At 38.2% G+C, this 21236-nt stretch overlaps 1 protein-coding gene and 1 long non-coding RNA gene across 6 annotated transcripts in view; one reads left to right on the plus strand and one right to left on the minus strand.

The window, feature by feature from the left end:
• ERBIN (erbb2 interacting protein) overlaps positions 1–21236 on the plus strand; it is a 121770-nt gene that overhangs the window by 16608 nt on the left and 83926 nt on the right. For 2 of the 5 annotated variants that reach the window (XM_084503552.1, XM_084503553.1), the window contains one exon: positions 5642–5758. The exons of the other annotated variants lie outside the window; for them this stretch is intronic. The gene's annotated coding sequence lies outside the window, so the exon portion shown is untranslated. The remainder of the gene's footprint in view (positions 1–5641; positions 5759–21236) is intronic. 5 annotated transcript variants of the gene reach the window in all.
• LOC311426841 lies at positions 7259–9898 on the minus strand. Its single transcript, XR_014687078.1, has 2 exons — positions 9050–9898; positions 7259–8490 (listed from the first exon to the last, which is right to left on the minus strand). It is a non-coding gene; the product is annotated as an uncharacterized lncRNA (long non-coding RNA).

Here is a 21236-nt window from a genome sequence, read left to right on the forward strand (position 1 = left end):
TTTAAAGATATTTTTTTTAGGGCCCAAGAGCAGGGAACACAGGAGTCAAGTTTAGCTAAGTCAAGACCACTTTGCCAAACTAAAGCACAAAACCTAAATGTATAGGCAGTGGAGGCAAGCATATACCTCCTGGGAAGATTATGGGAATGTAGGAGAGCAGGTACAGAACTGGGAAAGCCGAGGTACAGCTGGAGCTGAACTTGGCTGGAGATGTAAAAAATAAGAGTTTTTTCAAGTACACAGGACAATGAAGGAAGAAGAAAGAACCTGTATACATGCCCACCTCCCTCAGTGAGTGAAACAGGAGACCTAGTTACCTGGAACTTGAGGAAGACTGAGGTACTCAATAACTCTTTTGCTTCTGTCTTCACTGGGAAACGTGCTAGCCATGCTGCCAAAGTCACAGAATCCAAAGGCAGGGACCAGGAGAATGAAGAACTGACAACTGTAGGAGAAGATGAGCTTTGAGACCATCTAAGGGACCTGAAGGTGCACAAGTCCATGGACCTAGTAAGGTGCATCCGAGGGGACTGGCAGATTCCTGGCTAAGCTACTGTCTGTCATATTTGGGAAGTCATGGTAGTCTCGTGAAGTTACAGTGACTAAAAAGGGGACACACAACTCCCATTTTTAAGAAGGGAAAAGAGGAAGACTCGGGGAGTCAGGCCGGTCAGTCTTACCTCTGTGCTCCTCAGCACAGGAGCTTGAAATGAAGCTCCTCTGAATGTATGAAGTTCCAGGCTATTTGGAATGTTATATTTGAGTAGGTGTTTTTTTTTTTTTTTTTTTTTTTTTCCAAATTATGCAGTACAAGAATTAACTGAAGCACAATCTGGAGTAAGTGAATTTTTCCCTTATGGTATAATGGTTTCCTAATGGTGATATTTTGCATACTTAAGAGGAACTGTTGTGATGACACTAAGTTCTCTGGGACTGAAACTTCATCTTGTGAAGTAAAGATCAATAAAGGTGTGGTCTTCCATCCCCCCCCCCCCCCCCAAGTCAAAACTTACTGCAATTCAATTTAAAAAAATGCAATCACTGTCTAGTTAGGAATTAAAAATATGAAGCATCTGTTGACCTTGCAAATAAGCATGAAACAATTGTGCTGTTTCCAATACTTTTGTCATGTGTATACTTCATTTGTGATAGTCTATCTGTGGTAAGAATCTAGAGCATGGTAAATTGGAAATGACTGTCAACCTGAGGGCATGTATATGTCATATTGGCATAACTTCACGTTCATATTCTTCACACACGTCCTCTGAGTGAATATTTGGTGCAAATGTTATGAAGTGTGTTCATTTTTTCTGCTTTTAAAGTTACGTCTTTGCTTTTTTTCCCCACTTCAAAACATGAAGTAGTAATTCTTTCTGTCACTCTCACTCCCTAGAGATTGTTGTGTGTCTTTTGGGAAGATTTAGAATAGCATGACTCCATTTTTGAAAGACCAGACTCTAGTTTCAGTGTATCTTTCTTGTCTTAATGCTGGGCAGAAAAGGTTTCTAAGAGATGATCACATTTGTATTTTTACATTTGTTCTGCTGTATGGCTAGAGTGCAAGTTGGACATTGCTTTTTGTTATATGTATGCCTTTATTGTACATACATACATATATATATGTATTTATATATCCTTATCTATCTAAAAATAAGGGGAAAAAAGGGATACTTTAAGATCCCTTACTTTAATATCCAAAATGGAAATGACTCTGTTAAAATCATTAATTTTCTGGTATCAGTCTTGATACATGGATAGGAATTGAGTCGTGTGCTGAAATTATAGCCGGTGGTGAAGCTGAGCTGAGTGTGATAACGTGCACTGTTGAGCACGTTTCCTTCCTCTCGCTGTCTTCGTCCAGAGAAGAAACTAGGATCCAATGTCAAATTTCTCTTGTTCAGGCTGTGTGAAAAACAGCTCGTTCAGCTATTCAATAGCAAGTACGTATGCTCACACAGAACCTTTGATGTCTTTTCCTGTCACTTGCTTACCTTCCAGCAAAGTGGATTTCTGTATAACCAAATTATCTATTAACATTTTGAAGGGTAGTAGTCAAAGATGTTTTAACTCTTCTTAGTGATTTTTTGATTGAACGTGGAATGAATATGTCAAAACAAATCCTTGTGATACAGAGTAACTAATTTGGGTGTTGTGTGTTATCTGTAATTATATGCATCCTCCATTATCCCCATTTGACAAAAAGAATCTGATACAGAAAGTATTTAGTTGCTTTCAGAAAGCACTTGTAGAGAAGATTTATTTTGTTTATTCTGTTCATATCCAATTGCATTAGTGTAGCTGCTAAATTATTGATTTTGTACATGCACTTCTAGTAATTATATTAACACATTAATTCATAAATTCGTATTTTTCTTTTATTTTTCCCTTATTTTGAACTATGGGTTCAACTGAAGTATGCTTAAAATAATCTAAATATGTTTTTTCCTTTGTTATGGTAGATGAAGTAAATAGAATGGGGAAAGTCATTTAATAGAAATTGTTTTTTTTTCTGTTCCTGGTGAAAGCAAAATGCTACTTTGTATACATAGATCTACCGATGCAGTAGAACTGACTATCAAATATTTTTGAGTCTTTCTGAGCCTATTAAAACTTGATTAATGGAGTATTTCTAAGGAATTTTGCTACTTTAAGTGATCATTCTGATTGCTTCCTGCTCTCAGTAATTGTGCCTGTATTGCTTTGAGTGGTGTGCTGATGCTTCTTGGCTTTGTGTAACGAAGTAAGTAGTGTCTACTATGAAGTTGGATCTGTCGTCTTTCTCCAGTAAGTTTATTCCAAGTGGTAGAAGGACTTGGTTTATGAACTTCCATTACTACTGATTTAAGCCTGGGCTCCAGGATATATTCGTCCAAAGTCTTAAGTGCCTGGTAACAGTACTGACCCCACCTTCTTTTTGGAAATACCTGTACAGAACTTCATATAGCTAGTCAGACCCTCATCCTTGATGTCATAGCGCTGTTGAGAAAAGCAACAACGGTAGCAGAGGACCAGAAGCGAAGTACAACACAAACATTTTCTTTTTAATTCACAACTTTTTTTGAAATGCAACGTAATTTTCACATGTGGTGGTAGAGGAAAATCCAAGTCGACTGTTCTCATACTTTGGCTTTGCACCTACAAAAATACTCATTCTTTCTCAGATGTTGTTTGCAAGGGATGGTTTTGTGCACTCAACAGAGCAAATTTGTCAAGTTTTGAAGAGCTCTGGTTGCTCATAACTCTTCTGAAATGAGTAGCTCAAATGTAAAATGGGCACTTTTTCATAAAGTGACCTGCCCATCAGGGCTTTGAGTTGGAATCAGTTCTTGGTGTTAATTGGGCAGCATGTGCTTTAATTAAAGAGAGAAGTATGTGATAATGAAAAAGCTAGGATTAGCTGTAGATATTTAATTTCCAAGTTTACATAGTGGGGAAAAAACTTACATTAGGGGAAGTGCCTGAGCAAGATATTTCTTGTAAAGTTTGGTAAAACTTATTTTCCCCTAACTTTTGGGGACTAGCTCAGCACTGATCATTTGTAGCATGTGTGCCAGACTACTCAATTTTTTTTTTTTTTGGGGGGGGGGGGAGAAATACTAAGTCTTAATCTCAGTAGCAGGAAGGTGGTTAAAGGTCACAGGGAATACATTGTTATTGACAGTGGGGTTAAACTGATGTCTTTCTTATGGACTTGTGTTACAGTGTCTTATTTGTTAGCTGGGGGGAGAGAAGGGTGGATGGAAGGAGTGTTTCAGTCCTTCTATTCAGCCCTTAGATAATGCTTAGATAATAATCTTTCATGTATTGATCTGTGCAATTGGTCATAGTTTACGTGGCCCTACGGTTACTGTGTGCTTGCTACTTGGGGTATAGCGAAAGAGCTGGTGACTGAAGCACTGATGGGATTAGCACAGAATTCAAGACTTGACAGAGGCACTCACAAACTTGGGCACGTAGTGGAGTCTGTGTGTTCAGCAGTCTGCTGTCCCATCTTGAAGGATGCTACTTAAATCTCCAGTTGAACTGAAATTTTAACCTTCTGTGGAAGACAGCAAGACAAGGGAGAGGACGTTACTCTGGTCTTTTTAGTTAAGAGCCAAGAAAGCTGTTTCCATCTTTATAGATCCAGATATTGTTTAGATATGAACTTGAGTTTTGATACAATACTCATGTTAGTATTTTTAGTCATACAAAAATCCTGGCTGTAGGTAGAAAGTAGGAAAAAACAAGAAGGAAAGTTCCAGACCCACCATAATACATGTACACATGCTCACACGCTATATATATTATTTTTTTTCCAACCAAGCCAGCGAATTAACAATATGGTTATGGAACTGGAACCCCTGGATGCTCCAGGGCTTCTAGCTGTGCTGGCTGTAAGATCGTGGGCAACTGATAACATCAGTGTCTTGGAGAAGGTGGCTGAAACACCAATCATCTATTAAAACCTCTGTACTGATGTAACTATTTAGAGTTTGCTAAATCACCTTAAGTGTTCTGAAAGTGGCAGAAGCAGTTATTTTAATAATGGCTTGTCTTAAAATTTTAGGAATCATGAAATTCAGTTTTGTGTCTGTATATTGAATGCTTTATGAAAATAATATGTTAGTAAGGATCTGGCCTCCTGAAAAATCTGTTTCTTTTGAGAAAGACTCCACTAACCAACCTACCTAAATGTGTTCGATGTTTTTTTTGGTGTGGGATGTGTTTGCTGTTTTGAAAGCAGGTGACAAAATCATCATCCTATAATGTGTCGTCCTTCTGTGTTTTGTCACCTTATTTGAACTGGCCCCAACAAATGTCATCAAGATGAGGCAATGGGTGTGTTCCATATACATCTTGGACTTAGTACATTATTCCATGTTACTGGCCAGGACCACATAATAAAACTTTGTGTCCTCAACATATAGAGTATATGGCAATACGCCACAAAAGCTCTCCAGGCAGGATAAGCTTTTCAGAAATAGGTCCAACTACTTGTAAGCAACTACCTTGCCAATAGCTGTGGCTGCAGACTTTGAATAAAATCTCATGTTAAGCTAAATGAAAGGCAGCTGGCAGGTCCAATTAAAATAATTGCAGCTTTTTTAAAGCCTCATCTGTTGCTAGGAGTTGTACTTCCCCATGAGGGCTGTGGGAGTATTTGTGACAGTGTGGGTGGTATAGATTCTCTCTGAGTGTGCTTCAGCTTTGCCAGAACGCTAGCATTTTAAGAGAAGTCATCTAGTTTAGGTTCTGCATGTAACTTACTGGTTTTGGTTGCATTTTGTTAATCTGATAATTGCATTAAAAATCCATCTCTACAAATAACAAAGGAAGTTGTTTTGAACTGAAGCTTGCTAGCAATGCATATCTTTTGGTTTTGGCCGGTATGAAAGGAGGAAATGATAATCAGTTCTACCTTTTTTGTGTTTTGGCACACTGCTTTATCTGTTTGTCCTCTGCCAAATCTCAAAGTAATACAAAAATAAATAATTGTAGAATGGTTCTTGTGGTAGATTACGTATTAGCACTTCGGTGTCTTTGCTTTAATGTCAGAATTAAACACAAAGTTAATGTGTGGATTTGAAGCTGCTGTATTTTTTGTATAAAATCATTTATACCTGTCATCTTGAAAACGTTTCTTAATTGTTTTTCACAGTTTCATGAATTGGATGGTTTAGAAAACTCCGTGCTGCATCCTGGTGATTCTGTGGTCCAAGTTCAGAAACTGATTCAGACTCCTATGGTGTGAATTGGCAGTGGTGGACTGATTCGGGTAGGTGACTGTCCAGATATCTTGAAGGAGATAAAGGGAAGGACATGCTTTGACTGCACTTACTGTTCTAGCTACTCTATGATGTACTTTGTTTTAGTGGCTGAATTTGTACAGTAGCTTGTAGGGATGATGCGTGAGAACTGACAACTGTGGTTGCTTTCTGGCAAGAAGCACAAGGGATATTTTCTGCAGTGTAATGGCTCTGTCGGATCACAGAACGTGTTTTACGTATCTGAGTTTAACATGTTCCTGTTGGCTCTGTGTGTAGGCAATCTGGCTTCCATTGCTTCTCCTTTAATTTTCTGCATTACTTGTTTATTTAAAATGTTGCCTAAACTGTGTCTTAACTACAAAGTAGTTACACATCTTATGGTGGTGTATTCAGATGGCTCAGGAAAAAAAAACCACCACCACCACCACCAAAAAACACTTCTGCCCTGTAATGGCATCTTAGCCATAGAAAGATTAATATCACAGAATCACAGAATTTCTAGGTTGGAAGAGACCTCAAGATCATCGAGTCCAACCTCTGACCTAACGCTAGCAGTCCCCACTAAACCATATCCCTAAGCTCTACATCTAAACGTCTTTTGAAGACTTCCAGGGATGGTGACTCCACCACTTCCCTGGGCAGCCTGTTCCAATGCCTCACAACCCTTTCAGTAAAGAAGTTCTTCCTAACATCTAACCTAAAACTCCCCTGGCGCAACTTAAGCCCATTCCCCCTCGTCCTGTCACCAGGCACGTGGGAGAACAGACCAACCCCCACCTCGCTACAGCCTCCCTTGAGGTACCCATAGAGAGCAATAAGGTCGCCCCTGAACCTCCTCTTCTCCAGGCTGAACAAGCCCAGCTCCCTCAGCTGCTCCTCGTAGGACTTGTTCTCCAGGCCCCTCATCAGCTTCGTCGCCCTTCTCTGCACCCGCTCAAGCACCTTGATGTCCTTCTTGTAGCAAGGGGCCCAAAACTGAACACAGTACTCGAGGTGCGGCCTCACCAGAGCCAAGTACAGGGGGACGATCACCTCCCTAGCCCTGCTGGCCACACTGTTTCTGATACAAGCCAGGATGCTGTTGGCCTTCTTGGCCACCTGAGCACACTGCTGGCTCATATTCAGCCGACTATCCACCAATACTCCCAGGTCCTTCTCTGCCTGGCAGCTCTCCAACCACTCATCTCCCAGCCTGTAGCTCTGCTTGGGGTTATTGCGCCCCAGGTGCAGGACCCGGCACTTGGCCTTGTTGAACTTCATGCAGTTAAATATGATTTTTTTTTTTCCTTTGCAGTTACAGGCATGTACATTTTTAGTTTTGTAGGCTTGTTTACGTAAAGTTGCTAGTGACATGTATTTTGGGGGCTGAAACTGAAGTATTTTTTTGTTTGTTTAGAATTCTTTCTAATCACATAATTCAAAAACAGATGTAATTAGCTACTCATAAAGAATTGAAGAGACAACATAAATAAAATGATGAGGAGATTTTTCGTAAATGTATGTCTGGCTGAAGTGTTGCAGAAATCTTTAATAGATCACAGTCTATTTTGATCTTAGTATATCGTAGTAGGAATCGTTTTAACCATAATCAAGGCCATTGAGCAAAACACACTTTTCACTGTGTTCTCTCAGTCTTTTGCTCTGACTCAAGTATGTAGGAAGAATACACTCAAATATTTGCAACTATCTACAGAAAATGCTTGGCTTAGTGGAGAGGAAATATTTTTATAGCAAAAATACTGCTTTAAGTACTGGTAGTATTGCAAAAATGATGTGCTTGGGTGTTCAGGTCCCATGTGAGATTTAAATTAGGAACTGTCATGGGAAAAAAAGTATGGTTGTTGGAACTTCATTTTGGAAAATGGTTTGTGGGGAAAGAGTGCTTTTTTAATAAAGGTTAGAAAAAGGAAAGAATTTTTATTTAGAGCAGATGTTATCTTTTGGGAAGCAAAAGCTTAAATACCTAAAATACCTGATATTTTATGTTAACACGTCAGGATTGTTGTTTCTCTGCATCTTTGGTTACAGATAATTGCAAGTGCCATATTTCTCAGTTATACTTCTGAGATTTCTTTTGCAGTTCTCTGGCTAGTGAGACTTCCATAAGCTATTATTACTCTCTTGTTTACTTCCAAGCTAGCATTAACAGAGTGGGAAGTTCAGGCAGTATTTCACAGCTTTGATTCAAATATGGTCCTTTCCTTCGTTATGCTATTCATTTTGTTCAATTACTTGTCCTAATATGCATAAAAGAACAGAGTGATACAGATGTTTTAGTGTTAAGAATATTTTTGTGTTGAATTAGGTTCTTTCTTCATAATTGTAGTTTCCATGCAGATCTGCTTGTTCTGGCATTGGAATGCTTAAATTTTAAGTAATTCAAATGCGATGGTTAATCTATAGTTTATTTTTTGTTGCTTTACTTTTGTTTGCTCTTATGTGTTGCCCTCTGTTTACTCTGAGCACTTGGTTCACTGGCACACTTGACTAGTGAGCCTTCATCGGGTGTAGGAAATCTGGGCTAGCTAAAAAGAGCAGGGCTGGGAGGCAAATACTGGCTTTACGATAGACTTGTGGCTGCAAGCAGATTTTAAATAGTTGATTTCTAAAACATATCATGATGAAGCATTTACTGAAGGTATCAGAAGAAACCTAGTAAGCCTCCCTGTTTCAGACAGAGGCTTTGTGCTTCCAGTTGAGCGTGTATTCTTCAGCTTCTTCTCAAAGTTTTGTAGTGTTTCTGGAAAAGATGCCATAATTTGCCATGCAGCTAAATCCGCAATTAGTACACTGTTAAATGCTTAGGTCTGTCATAAAGCTACCTTATTAGTATGTATTTACAGGTACTGAAATACATGGTGAGCGTAAATAAGGTCTTACTTGTGTATAGCTGAGACAGATTAAACAAAATTTAAGAACAAATATTAAATGCTAAAATTTGTCAGCTCTTTTTTCCTTTTTGCAATCTTACTCTACCTAATACAGAAATTTGACAAGTCACTGAAGTCTTTTCTTGTATAGAGTACTTCAACTTCAATTGCAGGGGAGTAATATTTCGTATTTGGTCCTTTGACTATAGTTAAGTATGTAGTTAAGTATAAGCTGTGTGCAATTAGTCACCTAAGGAAAATTGCATTTCATTGTCTTGACATCATTACTTCCATCAGAATAAAGCAAACAGCACTGGCTAAAGTGGAGCCACTGTATCCTATCCCTTCAGTATTCCTGTGGTTCCTGTATTTCAATCGTTTTTGGACATGTTCCAGACTTCTTATATAAGCTCTGGTTTGCGTACGTACTGTGAGCCCTCTTGACTTGCTGATTCACTTCTGCTTGTAGCAATAAGCACGGGCTGAAATCTTCTCCTTCTTGGTTCTACGGACAGGTTTTGTCTTGAAGTACCTCTTCAAACATATCTCAGGTAGTTCAGCTACGAAGGTTAATCCAGTCAGCCCAAGGCATGTTTTGTCTTGGCGAAGCGTGTTGGGAGCCCATCATTCTGTCAGCCTGCTGTTCCCTGTAGAGCAGAAGAGGTAGGGACGAACTGTCCTGATAGGTGACACGATTCTCTGGCTCGTGAGTGATCAGTACTAAAATGTTTCAGACTGTCTTGCCAAATGTTGAGGATTGATGAAGGACAGCAGTTAGTTTGTCTCCTAAAACGCAGGCGCTGCTAGCAGAGTCTGCCTAAAACAAGATTAGGTTATCAGAGGGTTGGTGTGTGTGATAAGCTTTCTGATGGCCATGTTGCCAGAAAAGGATATTCTAAGGGAACCATGTTCGTCCTGATTGTAGGTAAATGTTTGATTTTATGCAAATGCTAAGTATTAGGAAACACCCCCCTTGGATTACATAAAGAGTTGTAGGATCTATCTGTCAGTTTAGCAACTAGCAAATAAAAAAAAAACAACTAATTATATAGTGCCTTAACTACATATGATGGTTTCAGAGGAAAACTATATAGAGAATACTTCTAACTTATTTGAATAACGTCGCACGTTCTAGCTTTCTCTTCCTCTTTCCTTTCCTTTTCCAGCTTGTTTGGTGGAGATAGAGTTAAAGTGCTAACTAATTTATGCAAGCAAACTTCATTTTGACAGCTGTCCTTGAAGTTCTTGGACTACACAGTTTGCTGGTTGAGGAATGTCTCAGTGTGCATTTCTTCAGTTAAGATGCAGCTTCACTGTCACTCACAGGCTGTTTACTCTTTTTTTTTTTTTTTTCCCCCATGGATTTTTTTCTTAATGATGTAATTGTATCAGTTAGGAAATGAAAGTATATTTTCCTGCTAATGGGAAGAGATGATGGTGGAACAGAAACATCTAATAAAATGCTTTACTTCCATAAACAACTGTGTTGGGTTTTACTGGATGTGCTTTAGTTTTTCTGCCAAAATACTCTTCTATGTGAAGTATAAATTATAAAATTTCACAAATATATTCATACAAATTTATATGAAGTACAGATTTCTTCCAGTACCCTGATGTCTACAGGGTCATACAGCCATGGTGCACAGACAGATGTGTTTAAAAAAAACTCTATGTCAATATGAGAAATACTGGCTATCACTGAAGAGGAGTGGAAAATGAAGTTGGCTAGTTTGATAGCTAGTTTGTAACTAGTTCAGGCCAAAGAAGGTTTGTACAGAGCAAGGAGGAAGAAGGAATTGCCTTTGATTTCTAGAGGACTAGTAGTATAGGAAGAGTGCTATGTATTTAGGAATATCCAGTCACAACCAAGTTGTCAGCCTGCATATTTCAGTATCATTAAATGGACAATATCTTGAAGTCCAAACTGTCAGGCCAGTCCTGACTGGCTGCCTGCTTGTTGAATGTGTTCATAGACTTTCAGCTGTCCCAAGACAGGCTGAATGTCCTCTGGAGGATTTTACACCCGGACGATTGGAAAGCCGTGATGTATAAATAGACAAAAGGGAGGTGTCCCATGTTTCTGGAGGTGCAGGTGATCTTCATATATTTCTTCTAGTAGTGAGGCAATGAGGACAAAGGAGATGATAAAAGCGTGCTAAATGTCTTAGCTAAAAGTGATGGGTTTTCTTATTATGAAATATTAGCTTGGTTTTAGGCCAAAAAGAGATGATGTTTTTTTCTCAGAAGAGAGTAAATTTGAAATGAACATTCATTACAGAGAAAAGGCAAATAGAAGAGTTAGTAAAATGCATACAAAAAAAGCTTTAATACAAAAAAAAGATACTGAGAATACAGGTCATCAAGGACTGATGAGTCCTATTCTAAGGATCTTTATAGAAAAAAGGGCTTGACACTCAGTTCAAAAAAAAAAGGGGGGGGGGGAAGCTTATGCTCTTTTTAATATCTCTGGCCCTTGGTTTGGACAGTGATGCGTTAGATTGTGCTTATTAAATTATTGGCAGCTATTTGAATGAAGTGAGGGGAAAGGATAGACAGCGCTACTTTGATTTAAAATAACTCTATTTCGTACTTTTGAGAGGTGGAAAAAATCATACTTGTTAATCAGTATTCTCTTTGGTAAGCCAGAGGATAACTAGCTAGCTGCTGCTTGCCACAGGTCACCAAACTGCAGCTCTGTACAGGATGATGAACTCCGTAAGCAGAGGAAACTTGATTTTTATGTGCAGGTGGTTGCTAATAGTAAAATGTACATTTTAAAAGATGGTGGATGGAGTATTCTTGGAAGTCAGTGTAGAGAGATTCAGAGGAGCACCTGATACTGAAAGGAGCCAAGTAACCAGTTGTGTAATTTAAAACCTTTTTGTGCTTGATGAAGTATAAATGACTATGAATTGATTTTGATTGTATGTAATAAATGCGAAGTTTAATCAGCAGCATTTATTTGTTCCTTTTCAAAGAGACCACTTGGAAGCCATTCAGCCAAATCATCTGTATAGAAATTCCTTTTCTACTCCAGTTTTAAAGGGAAATCAGTTACGGATGTTTTAAATTTGTTGTTTTCTAAGTATGTAGTAAAACAGAGTAATGTAGTAGTGTAAAGTGTCCATCTGTTAATTAAATTAAGAAAAAAATACAGCAATGAGTTTTGGGTTAAAAGCTGAAGACTGCAGAAAGTGAAGGATGCAGGAAGTCTTGGATGCTTGTGTTAGGGCCACCAAGGTGCTTGAGAATGAGATAAGATACCAACCCTTTGTTTCTAATATCCTTAACAAATATGCTTGTTACTTGGCAAAACAGGAAACTGTTTCATAACTGAGAAAATCCAGAACGTGATGATCAAACTTAAATCTGACTACTTTGTAAGCTTGTTCAACAGACAGGTGGCTTACTTTTTAAATTTCTTAATCACTCAATACAATCCTATAATTAATTGTTTCAACCTATTTTTAGGCTGGAGGATTCATGATTTCCCTAGTGTGTCATGTAAAATAATACTTTCTTCTAGTGCTCCTTCCTCTCTCCCTTTGAACTATTTGCATATGTGAGAATGAGGCACTGTTCATCTTCTGTATGTCACTGTTGCCATTTGAGGACACGAAACTGCTTCATCTGACTCTCATCCATGGCTAGATGAAGAAGCCTCTGGCAGCTTTTTGCTATGGTCAGGCTATTTAGAACTCAGATTATTATTTCAAGTTGGATGCTTCCATGGCTGCTGGTTATCCTTCACTCATTCCCTACCTTTTGGGCTGAAATACAAGTTTCAAGTAAGAATTATTTCATTCTCATTTTATATCTCTGTTCCCAATTATAAATATGTTCACATTTATTCAAGAGATGAAATTCCTCCTCTCTAATCCAGAGAAAAAACTCTGAAAGTGTGGAGGTAACTTCTGCAGCTGTAATTTAGATAATCAGAGCATGAAGAAAAAAACTTTATTTCAGATGTCAGGGAAATTGCTGAACTACTGTTTTCCATCATTGTTCTCAACACATACCAAGGCAAAATTGTGGGGTCATTCCCATAGTTTGTTCATTGCCATGTTGCATAGGACAGCAGTCACGACATGGTGTATTTATTCTCTTGGATTTTATTCTTACCAAACTTTATTTCGCTTGCTACTTCTTGAGAGAGTATAGAAACAGATCCGGGAGAAGTCTCCATTTTATATTTTCTAGCTAGAAAGCTTTAAAGATTGTACCAGTCTAATTCTGCTGGTTTTATTATGCAAATGTTTTCACAAATGTAATGCATTTTAATATATTTCGGAGGGCTAAAATATTTTTTTTTTTTTCCAAACAGTGAGATTGCCCTTTGTGATGATGTAACCCAAAGGAGTTTCAGTAAACAAACTGGAATCACCTATCATGATTCAACATGAGTGTTGGGTGGAAAACAGGTTGTATGTCTTCCAGGACAGGTTAAGGTGACCTAGATGGTTAGAGGAGCACATGATGGGGTGGAGGGGAAGTATTAGTTAGCTTGATGAGCAATGATATTTGCACATCAGTAGCCCGGTGATTGTCAGAACTTTAAGTGTTTTTGTGATGGTGAGAGACAAGGAAGAAGAAGGAATTCACTGTATTGTAATTCATGTGAACGAATTTTATGGATATTCAGGAAAATTGATGGTGAGGGAAGCTAACTTCATTGACTGATCAGAAGTTTTTCTCCTGACTGTAAAAGAGATGGTAGTTTGGGGGGGGGGGGAAAGTGAAAGCAAGCTGCTTATCTCTCTATAAGTGATGAGGAAAATGAAAAGAGGGATATTTAGAACAGTAATACAGTCAGGGAATGCCCTAGAAATTATTTTTGTAGTTAAGTGGTACAAGTTCATGTATGGAAGGTTTTGTTTTGGATGTATGGGGTAGGCGAGAGTCACAGAATCATAGAATGACCTGGGTTGGAAGGGATCTTAAAGACCACCCAGTTCCAGCCCCCTGCCATGGGCAGGGACACCTCGCTCCAGATCAGGCTGCCCAAAGCCCCATCCAGCCTGGCCTTGAGCACCTCCAGGGATGGGGCATCCACAGCTTCTCTGGGCAACTTGTGCCAATGCCTCACCACCCTCTGAGTGATGAATTTCCTCCTTGCCTCTAATCCAAATCTTCCTCCTTTTAGTTTGTGTGACTTAAAGAGAAATGTGACTACAGGAACTGAAGGAGTTGTGGGTCAGAGTAGTGGGCTGAATAGTGCTTATTTCCACAAAAGTAATTGAAGGTTGTGATAAGAACAGTAGCTGGTGATGGTGGTTGAGATCAAGCCTTGGTTTATTCACGCTGAATTTAAGTAAGCAATCCCCAGAGGTACTCATCTGGAGTTTTCCTGTGAAATGGAAGAGCACTGGGGATACTGTCATATCCCCGGCATGGGATAGCAACTCAGAGTTCGAAAGGATGTACTGAAAAAGAGGAACAAGCAGAAGAGTGGAGGGAAATGGGTAAACCAACAGCGCATGAAATCACAGTGGGTTGGATGAGGAAGTGGGATGATGCTTTTGGGGCTCTCACTTATATTTAGAACTTTTTTTCATTGATAGGAACAATCATCTGCAGAGCACTACAAGATCTCTGAGAAACCTTGGACTGATAGGAGACGTATCAGCAAACCAACCTTTTTTTTTTTGTTTGTTTTCCCACTTTTATATCTTTCCTTATTTTCATTTTTATTCCAATACCTCTGAGAGTGAAGGTTCCTCTTAAATTGCACCATTTGAAGCATCTTAGCTGTAGCTTTCCTTAGATATATATTTCAAACAGTAACTGATCAAGTGGAGATAAAGATGTGGCTTATGTGGGCAGTTAGTACCCAGGCATTTTTAAATCTAGCAAAATAAAGATTCATTAGGCTTAGTTAGTGTTAGATAAATTAGTTAAGATTTGTCTTTGGGTTTGATATTTTTGTTTTAGACACTGGCCTGCCAGGTCTCATTGAAGCTGTTCAGATGTTTTCTTTGTATCTGGAGTGATAATAGCACCGCAGCTATCTAACTGCTAGCTAGTGCTTATTCTGGTCTCTGTTTTTACAGATCATGCTGTTAGCATTTATACTTGGCTCAATCTCTCATTGGTATAAGCACCACACTATTGCTAACTTCAAATGCATTATTTTCTATATCTGTATAGTTTGATGGGAAAACTGGACTATGCGTTTGGTCTTAGAGCATATGCATTATAAATGCATTGAATTTTTTTTTTCCATGACATTATCAGTCTGTCTCAGTTCTGATCCCTTAATGGCATTAAAATGAAAGCTGGTATCTAGAATGGAATTAGTCCATTAATCTCACTACTGAGCTTTAATACTGAGATTTTTCCCTGCTAGAAAGAAATGTAGTGCTTTTTCAGCTGCTAACTGATGACTGATATGTTAAAAATGAACCTGCTGGAACAGTTGAAGTTTAGATGCAGTGTCTTATTGCTAAATGGAATATTGCATAGTAATGCCATTTAATGCAGTTTAGTGAATGTCTGTGTTTCTCTTTAAAAAGTTAGAGTGCAGTAATCTGCAGTTAAACAAGTGATTTGTTTTATAGCCATCCAGACTTAATTTTTCTTTTTTGGCCAAAACTTATACTGTCTTGTTGGAGAAGATTGAAGAGAATTGCTATGAGATAGGTTAAACGAGTGTCAGGTTGTTTTTAGAACTCACATCCTGTTTCCTTCTTCACTTAGAAGTGAGAATTGAGCTGTGGGTATTTTAAAATAAAAATTAAAAAAATGTTTGGCTATCAGATCCAATACCTCATTTCGTATGTTACTGGGAGTCACTTTGAACAGAAATAGGCAACAGCAATAAAAAAAATGTTTGGGATTTCAGGGCTTGCTGGCTGGTACCACTTCTATCAACATGTGAAGACCACATTCCTCCAGACAGTATATTTCTCCAAGAAGACAATCTAAACAATGAGAAAGATTAAGATGGAGGTGAAACCTACTGGTGATTTTCAGCCTGTGTACAAGCAGCAGTTTCTGCATGTTACACTTACGCTGTGTTGGTTTAGATCAAGTTCAATAAAAAGCCATTAGGAACTGAGGCAAAACAACCCTCACTGTAACCTCATTATTAGAGAGAACACAGCAAACTCATATCCTGTTCTTTTCCAGACACTGTCATCTCCTACCTGGCTTTTAAATAACAATTATTCTTGCTTTTTCAGAATCAAAAGCTATCTCTTTATTGGCTACTTCAATTTCACTCTGGACAGTATTTTTTTAATACAGGAGGAAAAAAAAGCAAAAACAAAACAAAACACCAGAACACTAGGAGGATTTTGCAGTCACTTGAATTCAGCATATTCTTTTCCTTAAACTTTCTTGAGAGCTGGGGATTAATTACAGTAGCCACGTCATTTCAAATGATAGACATCTTTATTACCTTAATGAACTGTTTGTCTTTTAGTTCAGGTGGCTTGTGGTCCTGGTTTGTTTCTGTGTGTTAGGATAGGATTTTATGGTTCCATTCCATGCATAAAACCAATCTCTTCTAGAGTAGTTTTTACCCAACTGTGAATTGTAACCCTCTTTGTAATGAGGGTGCCTTCACATTATATGGTAAAAAGTGACAATCTGGGCTCTTCATCATTGATTCTCAGGCAGGTATTGAGGAGATCGGACAACAAGCCAAAGCTTAGCGTGTATAAATTGGCTCAAACCATGAGATTAAGCGGCAGCATTAGTCTCTTCAAGGGTAATGTGATAATGTCACAGAAAAACAGATCATACCTCAGTGGCAGATGGCACATGCCTGTGTGAAGTGTAAGAGAGTAAAAATACATTTTGGTATGATGTTGTGTATGGTTATTCATGATCAGAAGCTGTTGTGGTTAGTTATGAATTTAATGCCAGTTCAAACAGGAAACTTCAGCTTCCAGGAAGACACCTGTTCAATTGTTCACAACTTAAGAAGTCTTAATTCCCCACTTAAGTGCATTTTTTTAAAAATTAATCTTTCTGTGATTCTGCTTTGTTCCTGCTCTACTATCTAATTTCTGTTTTGAATACAGAAGTATTTTATTCTTCCTGTTTTTTTCCTTTGTTATTGTTTATGGATAACACATTCAATAGTGTATCTTCATAATGTGGGTATGGGATGAGTTGCTGATGCATTATTACATCAGTGAATTGATGTGCCCAGTAATTGATGGTTGAAGCTGTAGGGAGTATCTTGACAGTTCTTTTCTTTAACTCACCCAAACAAACAATAACAGCCTAATATTTTTGTATCATTTTGTGTATTTGAGGCACAGTTGAAGTTAATTTCCATCTTAGCATGCTAAGCAATTTTGCAAGCAATATTTTAGTTTGCTATTTGTATCTATAATCAAACCGGTCAATGATGTCTCCTAAATGAACTTTGCAAAATAGTGAGGAACAAAATAAATGTACAAGGAAGTAAAAGGTTCATAATAGCAATTGTTAATTGGAAAGTTATGCCTTTACGTGTGTGTGTGGTGGGGGGAAATGACATCTAAAAATAGATTTCAGTGTTACTCAGCTAGCACCACTCACCTCTGCCCTGGAAGGAAAGGGAACTCAGGAATTTACATACCCTAACAATGGCTTGGCTGGTAGAGTGAGAGCTATTATTAAGGATACAATTATAGCAACTGCTTGCTGATACTTTCTATTATTTAAAGAATTTTAATTTGAAATCTCTGTTATGCTATAAAATTGTGTTTCTGAAATAAGGGAAATGCTACATATAGGGGAGTAAATGATTCAAGTTCCTAATACCTATTTTCTAACCTCATTTCAGACAACTACTAGGTGACTTTTGCTTCTAACAATTTAGTCCAGTGTATTTTATGCACAATTTGATAAGTTTAAAAAGCCTTGGAGTGTTCAGGTAATAGTACCTCAAACTATTTAAATATAAAGCCCCGGAGTGTTCAGTTAACAGCAGCTCAAACTGTTGCACCATTTCCTGGCTGGCAGTAGCAATAAAAGGCCACAGGCACAAGACAAATCCATGTGTTTAATGTGTCACTATCATTCACAGTCTGTAAAATTTGCAGTCTGAATTCTGTGTCTGTTTCTGCTGCTGCTGCACCTGTCCACAGTCTTCTGTATTTTAATAAGCTGGAAGAGCTCTAGGATCCAATTTTCTGTCTAAGCTGTGGCATAAAAGGCAAGGTACCCACCTGATGCAGGAGGTACTCAAACAGATGCACTCCGGTTATAGGTCTAAAACGGAGGGATCTGCTCCACCTTTATAGCTCTGATTAATGGGATATAAGCAGGTTATTCATCTGGGGTGCTGGAAACTTGCACTTAAGAGCACTTCAATCTAGGTGATCCAACTTCTAGGGCAGTAGTGCTCACTCTGTGATAGTCTTTTGGTCATTCAGATGGGTGACTCATCCAAGGGCTTGTTCGATTGCTTCACTAGTTGCTGCTGGAAAGTTCAGTGTACAGTTAAATAAAGAGCACAAAGTCTTTTCCAAAGGTTCTAATTCCCCAGTTCTTCCTTCTTTCATGCTTGGTAGTCATATTTGCTTCTGTATCTAGATTACTTCCATCTTACTCATGCAAAGCAGCCAGCAGGTTATCGATATTAGTGAGTCAGCATCTGCTTGATGCAATACCCAGACGGTTACTCCTTGCTCACAGAGGCGTGGGTGTTGGGTGCCACCAGGACTTCACACACGCCCATGCTCCCTATAAAACACGGCGCCCTGTTTCTTAAGTACTGTGCAAATAAACTTAGATATGTCCCTCCCCAAAGTATTTCGGTATTTAATAATGCTGAATGTAAAAAATGTAAACAGTATGTGGGTGGTGGGAAGTAGAAGAGGGAAGAGGGGTTGTGTGATAAAGGGCAGTGGGTGAAAAAGAGCCAGGGTCACGGTAATAACGTCATACAAATTAGCAAATAAATGTAGATGAAATGGTTTAGAGTGCTACGTGTTCTTGTGGAGTTTACTGTGGCTTGGTGACTGCTTCGCATTTTTAATAACAAATCTTGCTAAAGATTTAATTAATATTTGTATTAATTAATATTTATAAAATAGGTACATTCCATCTCTTAAGTATTCCTATTCCCTTAGTCATTTGTTTCCTAATTTTTTTACTTCCTTCTTTCATCATCAATTTGACCATCTGTATCTGTCACTGTCTAGGCTGCGTTTGCAGATGGGAAACTTGAGAATGAGAGGGGGAGAAAGGTGAAAAGGATGGGGGTGACATAGGTGTGAAGGGTGAGGGCACAAGGTCTAAACAGTTTTCTCATGGATTTGTGACCCCTCTTGTTATCCAGAGTGCTCTTGCCCAATTTTGTGCTGCTAATTGGCCTCCTGATGTGAAGTAGGTACATCCAGTCCTCTGAAGTTGTTGGCATTTGTGTAGCTGCAGTGGAAATATTTGAAATGGTTGATGCTTGGGTTGGAGTAATAACTTACAGGGAATGTGTTTTTTTTGTGTGTGTGTGTGTGTATTTTTTTTTGTTTTGTTTTGTTTTGTTTTTTAGTACCTGGACTGAGTTGAGTTGGATTCTTTGTGTTATCATTAGCAGTATGAGTTCTCAAGGTTTAACTAGGCTAGCTGGTGTAGCATGCAGTTACGCACGTCCAGTCAGGGAGCTAGCTCAAAAGTCCCTTACAAAAGTGACTTGATAAAGAATTCTTACGGTGCATGGGATGCAACTGTAGCTATTCTGAGACCTGCTAGTTTGGTGGTCACTAGGCAGGGCCTGTGAGACCAAGGTCCCAAAAGCTTTGTCATCTTGATTGATGGCCTCCCATGGTTTTCTGTTGTGCTCGGTTTGTTTCTCGGTTTTCTTTTTATTTCTTTTTTTTTTTTTTTTTTTTTTAAAGTTCAGATACTACTATATTGTGTATTACAAAGACAAGTAATAAATTGATGTGAAAATAGATTGGTAAACCTGTTTATTTTGTGTAAAAAGGTCTATATTAAATTAATACAGAGTTAAAGGATGTTAGGCATATTAATATTCCAGATACTTTGTTTTAAAACCTTGCTAAAAATCATTAGTATGAAGTTCTGAATGTAAAATCACAGCCTTGTGTCTCTGTTTTCGAATTCTTAATTCCTGGCCTTGTCTCTGGTTATTTGAGCTAATGTGATAATATAACAGTAACAAAACGAGTAAACATCAGTAAAGCCTAAGCAGGATTGCTGACAGTGTATCGGAGTAATTTAATCCTCCTCAGATTTAGTGAAGAGCAACCTTGGTTTACAGAAAGTAATAATTCACAAGTCTGTGAATACTGTCTCTTTTGGTGAATGTATTTGTCTGTTCCAGTAAAGTAGTAATAATTTCCAATTAAGTAGTGATTTCTCTAATTTATTTTCTGTCCGGTGATATAAAACTTCCTGGTTCTGTGAAGGGATGTTCCTGATATCCTTTTCATTGAAGGAAAGGGTACTGGATTTGCAGAGAGATGAAGCACTGTATATCACGAATTCATAAATGATTGAATCAATCCATGATAATTCCGCTGCTTTCGTAAGACTTCAAAAATGGTATTTTGGATAGCAATAACATCAACTAGATAATTTTGCTAGAATGGAGGCAAGGCTGTTTACAAAAAGTACTGTATCTTAGCTTTCTCCACTGGAAATGATTTCAAATAAGCCAGCTGATCTTAATATTTACATATTGACATGGACCTTAACTCAAAGTCACTTTTGACTTTGATGTTGGCTCTAATGCTGAAATTAGCCCTGTTGTGATAGCATTAGTGGGTTGGACTGCATGACCTGGAAGTGGCCTGTCCAGCCTCATTATTCTGTAATTCTGAAAAATTGTGCTGTATCTTGCTTCTTTTGGGTTTTGGGAAATATTAGTTTAAACGTAGTGAAGTCACAATATGGCTACCTACCTGTAACAGCTAGGCCTTTTGTTGGTGTCACAGATGCAATTGTTTATATCGAATAGCAATGTTGTATGTCGTCCTTATTATAGAGGAATTTTTCAGAGCATACCCGTGAGACTTATGCTTTGAGAAACAGGCATCTTTGATGTAAGAAAGGTTCCTTGCAGTTGTAAGAACTGAAAAACTCTTCCCATCTCATACATGTGCATTATAGCAGTTCTTTGCTGCCGAGATTAAACCCAGCAATACTTGTTATTTCATCACTAATTGCACTATATAAAGGGGGACTTTGAACTCGTGGCAATTTTGGTATATTTTGTTGCAGAACCACACTGCATAGGTATATTTTGTTGCAGAACCACACTGTACACTTAAAATTTAGGAGGGGTTTTGCATCTATATCCACAGCGGTTTGAGAAGTAACTTGAAAATAGTGGGGTTGCTTGTTTGTTTCTTTCAGTTGAGGTCAAATTTTATTTTTATTTTTTTGGCTTTGGAATTCAGTTTGGAAACCCTTTGACTAGCTTCCTTAAGAGAAAGCAATCAACAACAAAATTTAGCAGATCTCATTTGTCCACATACTTGCGGGTATGCATGTATTTTCTTAACCATCTTTTCTAGAAGTGCTGTTATGGTACTGTAATGGACACATTTCTATTATGCTAGGTGCTAGGCATTTAATCCAGTTTTAAGATAATTAAAAATACCTCTTACAGAACTGTAGTTGCCCTGGCAGAACCAACTCTAATATTAAATTG

The sequence above is a fragment of the Aythya ferina genome, assembly GCF_964211825.1.
Source record: "Aythya ferina genome assembly, chromosome: Z".
Lineage (NCBI taxonomy): Eukaryota > Metazoa > Chordata > Aves > Anseriformes > Anatidae > Aythya > Aythya ferina.